Raw genomic sequence first — 7,851 nt, forward strand, 5'->3', positions numbered from 1 at the left:
TAATGTTTATTTTAGTAATTTTTTTATTTAAAAGTGATTTTGAGTAGTGAAATCTAAATAATATTTATTTTATTATAATCTATTTTAATATAAAAATTGTCAAACATAAATCACTTTAATCAACACAAATTTACTTTTTATCAAAATCAAGTTTATAAAATTAATTTTATGTAAAATTTTGTTTATAAACTATAATCCAAACACACATAATAACAAATTAAGATCCAAACCAAGGTACACCTGGCTTTCATTGTATACATGATCAGATTACATTCAAATTAGAGCTGGAATGCAGAAAAGAATTTCCAACTTGTCAGCAATTCCAAACACTTAATACTTAATTAATTGTTATAGGATGGTTCCCATTTTGAGAATGCGACTAAATTGTTAGGTATTAAGGTGTTACATGTCAACATAAAAAAAGTCAAGAGTTTTTTAGTTACTTGGTTCAAGTAACATGTATATAATTAATAGCGATTAATTAGGGATAGAAATAGAGTATAATTTAATAATTTATTTGACTTTTTGGTGGTTTTTACACCGTTTTATCGTGAAACACATGCTAATATAATAGGTAATTGGTGTATATTTTCATACTTTGTATAAAATAATACATAAAATTATATAAAAATATACGGGATAATTAATAAAAATATATAAATTTTTTTATTAAAAGAGATTAAACAAAAAATATATAATAATTATTATTATAAATATTTTACAAAATTATAATTAAAATCAAATTTTTAGAATTTTTAATATTAAGAATAATTAATATTTATCTTAATCAATTTGAGTTGGTTAAATGATTATCTCACTCGTTCGATTAAACAACTATTAAGAGTTAGAATCTCACATTGTGTGTGTAACAATCCATTGGTTAGCGATAAACCCTTAATAAATGGAGCGTCAATACGTGGTTAGACTTGGAAAGAGTATCCAAGTACGCGGTATCCAACCCATCCATACCCGGTTGGGGTGAGTAATAACTTCACCCGAGTCGGGATAGATTTTGCTTAGGACAGGACATGGTCGGGTTTAGGGTATACCCGTCCCAGATATATACATATAAACATTTTTAGGAATTAGGATTTGCCTCACATCACAGATTCAGTGATTCCCATGCAAGACCAGTCATCCACACCCAAAGTCTTCTTCTTCTCGACTTCTTCACAAAAAAACCTCATAACTCCCGTTATCGTCGTGGCTAAGCCCATCACCGCCTACTCCTTCACAGCTCCCATCTTCCTTCACAGCTCATGTCGCAATCGTTGTTGAGCCCATCGCCACCTTTGTCCTGCTGAGTCCCTTTAATTCTGTTAAGTTCTTCTTTTCTTCATCCACATACTCATCACTTAGTTGCTATCGCTATGAGTCCGGACGTTGCCGTTACAGTTTCATCTGATTCACTGAATAAAATATAATTTTTATTCAAATTGGACCATTAGAAATAGGCATGCATGAGATCATTTTTGTATGTAATTTCTGAATTTTTTCATTCAAATTTGATCTATGTGGTTAAGTATTTTAGTATGACGATCATCGTGGTTTTGTTACGACACTAATGTGATAAAAGCTGTGGTAATTTCATAACTAATATATGAGACATACCAAATTATTTAAGTAATAAGGGAAATAACATACAGATGTGCGCATAAAATTTATAAGATATGATTATCTCAGAAAAATATATATGTATAACGCAAGTGGAAGATTGTTAAAAAATTATTATTTTTTAATATATTTATGGGCAATATACGTATTAATTATAATCGCAAATTAAGTAATTTCATATTAAATGATTTATATAACAGTGATCTTATTTATTGTCATAAGTGTTGAATTAAATAAGTCATTATTATTTTTAATTTGGATAAATGAGATTAAAATCATAGATACTATTTTATCAGAAAAGCTCTGCATACAAGCCCTAATGGCTTGTATGCTTTACAAGTTCATTAACCAATAAACCCTCAAAACGCGCTGCAACCCTACGTCCAATACACGCGCTATATAACTACCAAATTTAAAAGATTTGTTTCCTTTCTTCATTCTTCTTCTCGTTCTTCTTCTTCTGGTTCTTCTTCTTCTCGTTCTTCTCTCCTTATTTCTAGATTTGTTTCGTTCTTCGTTCTTCTCCTCGTTCTTCTTCTTCTTATCGTTCTTCTTCTTCTCGTTCTTCTTCTTCTCGTTCTTCTTCTTCTCGTTCTTCTTCTTCTCGTTCTTCTTCTTCTCGTTCTTCTTCTTCTCGTTCTTCTTCCTTTCTTCGTTCTTCTTCTCGTTCTTCTTCTTCTGGTTCTTCTTCTTCTCGTTCTTCTCTCCTTATTTCTAGATTTGTTTCATTCTTCGTTCTTCTCCTCGTTCTTCTTCTTCTTCTCGTTCTTCTTCTTCTCGTTCTTCTTCTTCTTCTCCTCGTTTTTGTTTACTGAAATCAAAGTTTGGATTCGTTTTGAAGATAATGGTTGATTCAACGTCAGATTCTCAGCTGAATCAGGGCGAAGTGGATTATGAATTTGAATCTAACGAAGTTCTTGAGGTTTGATTTACATACGTTTACTCTGAATTTTGTTGTAGTAATTTGTATAGCATTGTGTAGCTGAATAATTCGTGAACATTGACTGTGAGACTAACGCATCAACATAAATCTGTGGATTGAATGTAATGTATTAGTTTTGATTGATTATCTGAAATTTATAGCAGACGCTCGGGTGTAGATCAGAACTTGTTTGGGTGTATTTGTTTCGGTAGTGTGGGTGTATTTACATTTATGGCTTTTTCTGTTATTTTAGCTGAGTTGTTGTCGTTCGGGTGTATTATATCACACATGATTGGGTGTGTTTTTTGTTTTTTGTGATGGTGTATTCTGCAGCATGTGTGTTTACAACTTATGGCTTTTATTTTCATTTTAGTTGAGTTGGTGCCGTTCGGGTGTATTATATTTGCAATAGTTTGGTGTATTTATAGTTTTTGACATGGTGTATTCTACAGCCTCTCTCTGTTGTTGATGACCAGTTTATTCCAAAGGTTGGAATGACCTTTACCACCCTTGAAGATGCTGAAAAATTTTACAGGAACTACGCCAAGGTTGCAGGTTTTTCTACAAGAGTTCGGAGCACAAATAGGAAGGGAAACGAGATTAAGAATCAATTGATTACATGTAGCAGAGAGGAAAAATGAAAATCTAAAATATCTCCGACCGAGAAGACGAATCCGACAGCCGGTTTAAACTGTCCTGCAAGAATTTATATACATACATTGAAGGATGTCGGTGCTTGGATCATTTCAAAAGTTGTGCTGGATCATTCACACCCATGCTGTCCAAGTAAAGCAGAGATGCTCAAACAGCACAGGGAACTAAGCATGTCCATTCGTCGTACAATAGAGAATAACGAGGAGGCCGGTATCAGACCAAGCAAACCCTACCAATCATTTGTTGCGGCTGCCGGGGGTCACCGCGAGTTAAATTTTATCGAAAAGGACGTGAGGAATTACTTTACCAGGGAAGTGCAGAATGTTTCCGAACAAGAAGATGCAAAGGAATTCGGGAAATATTTGTTAAGAATGAAAGAGAAGAATCAGAATTTCTTTTTTGAGCTTAAACTCGAGGAGGATCAATCGATTAAGCTGGCTTTTTGGGCCGATGCAAGAAGTAGAGCTGCCTTTGAGTATTTCGGAGACGTCATTTCATTTGACACCACCTACAATACAAACAGGTAACAAACTGCTCTTGTTTATGATGCTAAATTAATGTATTTTTATGAATCCGCAGCAGAGTTGTATATTGGCTGTTTTTTGGGTGTATACGAAGCATGTGTTGGGGTGTACCTAATGATTTTGCATTCTGCACTATGGTAATTTGTTTCAGGTATAATTTGGTCTGTGGTTCTTTTGTCGGGGTGAATCACCACGGTCAGTCAACACTTCTTGGATGCTCTTTGATGAAAAACGAAGAAATTGAATCATTCAAATGGTTATTTCAATGTTGGCTTCGTTGCATGGGAGGAAACACTCCGAAAGGGTTTCTCACCGATCAATGCGCATCAATGAAAAGGGCTTTAGAGGCCTGTATGCCAACAACAATTCACCGTTGGTGTATTTGGCACATCATGAAGAAGATTCCAAGCAAATTAAACCGGTACAAGGGACATGCAGATATTGAACAAGAAATGAGCCAAGTTGTTTTTAACTCTCATAGCAAAGACTCATTTGATAGGAATTGGAATGATTTTCTGCTGAATTTTGGTCTTGTGGAGAACAAGTGGCTTTCAGGTAATATTTGTTTAAAATCTACAGCAAAAGTGTAAATTGCATGTTTTTTCGGGTGTATTTATAGTCTGTGTTTGGCTGTATTCTGCAGATCTGTATGAAGACCGTCATATATGGGTTCCTATCTATCTGGATCACCACTTCTGGGTAGGGATGAGAAGCACACAAAAGAGCGAGAGCATGCATTCATTTTTTAACAAGTTTATCACCCGGAACAGCTCGCTTATTTAGTTCGTCAAACAATACGATAATTGCCTCGGAAGCAGGGAGCAAGCAGAGAGAGAATCAGATGCTGTAGATTTTCATACGGTCATACCGTGTGCAACCAAATCCTCTATTGAAGCTCAGTTTCAAGATGTGTACACTCATCAAAAGTTTAGGAAAGTCCAAGCGCAATTCAGAGGAAAGGCGAATTGCATCACCAGATTAACGAATTTCGCTCTAGGCTATTCAGTATACGAAGTCGGAGAACAAGTTTTCAGCTCAATATTCAACAAGTTTGTGGTTACTTACGACTCAGTTGTAGCCGAGGTAAAATGCCAATGCTTATTATTCGAGTCGAGAGGGATACTGTGTCGTCACGCACTAAGCGTGTTAAGCTTTGAACAAGTAAGCCAAGTGTCACCTAGATATATACTAGAACGATGGAGCAAGAAGGTAAAGAGGCGACACACACACATCAAAAGCAGCCACGACGAGCCACTGATGGAGCCAATAAGCAAGAGGTTTGACCAATTGATTTTTCGTTCGCAAAATATTTGCGAATTTGCATCCGAATCGGAGGAGCTGACTGCAATTCTGCACCGTGCGTACGATAACGTCATGGCTGAGATGGAATCATTAAAAGCCAAAAGGAAGGGGACATCTTCTTTATCCCACGAAGACGCCAACTTGGAATCCGTTAACGAGCTTCAAAGCCCGCCAAGGATCCAAACAAGAGAATGTCCAAAAAATAGGCTAGGTTCAAAGTTGGACAAACATATTGCAAATGCCACAAAGAATAAGAAAACGAAAGTTTTAAGCAAGGTAAAAGTAATGTTCTTTAAATTTGTGGTGATTGAGTTTATTTTTCTCGTTAATAGTTTAGCTAATATGTGAGTGTTATATTCAGATAAACCGTTTGATGCTGCATCAGTGGTGCATTCAAATAACATCCAATATCAAGGACATGTTATGAATTATCAGTTTACAGTACCAGCAGCAGTGGAATTGCAGGTTATGGGTGTATATTTGATTTGATGTTTTTCTTCATATTTTAGTACCTGTAATTCATACATTTTGAATACAGCACGGACAGTTTAACAGCACAGACAATTTGAGTGTATATTTTAAGCAATCTTGGGTGTATATTAAACTCCCGTTGGGTGTAAAATTTATAATCTGTGTTTAGATCTGCCTTGATGTTTTCTTTCATATTTAACCACATGTAATACAGCTTTTGAATACAGCACAGACAGTTTAACAGCACATATAGTTTAACTATGGAAAAAAATTTCATTGAATAGAAGTTGTTTATAAATGGAAATTTTTTACAGCATTTGTTCAATTTACAAACTAGCTAGCAGTTGGATTACACATTTTCTATATCAGTAGAATTTATCTGACAAAACGGACTCAATAATACGAAGGATGGTTTCGACAGTCTTATTGCATTACTCGCTCTAATTGCTTTATCTCTCTCTTTACTCATTTCATTGAATAGTATCCGCAAAGCATACTCCACTCTATAGTGGTCCACCTCATCCTACAATTAAAAAGTATATTCTGTTTAAACAGCAATATTAATTCAGTAAAGTAATACAGAGTTATATAGTTCTAAAGACAGTTACCTGTTTCCAATTATCCCATTCATACTTCTCCTTTTTAATGTTTTCCGCCTCAATTAACTCAAGCCACTTCATAACGTAGATAGCGCAGTCATATCTGAAAATGAAGAAAATAAATTACAAATCTCATTTAGGAAAGTTTAATGTTCAGAGTCACAAATTTATACGTTGATTTTTGGCCTGATATCTTAACGTATGATGCTTTAATTTCCTTCTCCTTCTCGCCTTTCTTCAGAGGTTTCCCGCCAACATATGCTCTCATTCTTGAAATTACATATCCCTTAAATACCAAAACAAATCAGTAATACACCCGAATGAAATACACCTAAATGAATGCAAACAATGATTATTTAGAACATACTAAAGATATAAAATACACCCAAATGAATGCACAAGATATAACCAACTGAATAAACAACATACACCCAACTTGATTAACAAAATACACCCAAATGGTACCACAAAATACACCCAAAGGAGAACACAGAGCCAACTTACAGTGAATTTTTTAAGCTGCTTTCTCTGATCGCTTGGAGCTTTCTTGTGTAACGGGTCAAGTATATGAAATCTCCGCTTTCTTGTATCAATCACCCATAACCACCAATGGTCTGCGTGGCAAACAGGTGCAAAATCTGAAGGATTGCCATATTTCAACAGTGTGTTATTTTATTTGGCATATAAGTAAAGAACGGTACTAACAAATTTTACAAATGAAAACTTACATATGGATGCGAAGTTAATTTTTTTGCATCTATGAAGGGAATAAAACTTGGGTAGTCTTCCACCCTGAATTCTTTATTGGTTTTAGGTGATATGAATTCCCCGTTTGGGTGCTTCGAAATGGCCATGTTCTGCAAAAATTGTGAAACAACAAATGAAATACTGAAAATACACCCAAGTGAATACTATAAATACACCCAAATAACTACACAATTTACACCCAACTGAACTTAAAAAAATACACCCAAATGAATACAGAAAATACACACAAAATTCGTAGAAGTAACACTTACCACAATATTGGGGAGAGACAGTATACTTGTTCTTGAAACCTTTTATCATTTGTCTGGTTGAGGATGAGACACATGGCAGATACAATCTAGAAATATATGCCGAAATCAATTTATATTAATAAATATTGCAGTAAACTTTGGTGTAAAAACATTAATGTTATTCTAATATTACCTCAGCTTCTATAAAAGTTGCTGCCTGGAGTGATGCAATGTGCATTTTTGTCAAAATGTATTTATCTTGGGCCATTAGAGTGCACATGTTTTCATACTTGTTAGTTCTACCATCTGCGTATGTCTTCACTCGCGTCCCCCAGATGTAGCACTTCTGTTTCATATCATCCGTATTCTGATTTATTCCCGCAGGAGTTTCAAACCTCCCAGAACTTTCTCCCCCAGTCTCCCTTTGAATTTGTGGACTTTTACTTTCTTCTTTCGCTGCATTTCTTGCTTTTTTTGTACCAAATTATCTAATTATTCTAGCAAATTTGCAGCTTCTGAAGATTTTGCCCTTTCTGCCTCCTGCGTTGATGCTCCCTCCTCCGTTGATGCTTCTTCTTGGCTTGAATCAGTGAGGCCAAGGCTGAATGATGGCATCTAATCTATTCTAGGAGCATACGATGTTGTCTGTGCCATCATCAATAGGGCAGTAGCGTCTTCTGCAGTTGGATAACTGTGTCATCATATATAACGTATTACAAGAATAAGAATATACGGATGATAAGCAAAGATTGATTTCAGTCTGATGA

The sequence above is a fragment of the Arachis duranensis genome, chromosome 1, assembly GCF_000817695.3.
Source record: "Arachis duranensis cultivar V14167 chromosome 1, aradu.V14167.gnm2.J7QH, whole genome shotgun sequence".
NCBI lineage: Eukaryota > Viridiplantae > Streptophyta > Magnoliopsida > Fabales > Fabaceae > Arachis > Arachis duranensis.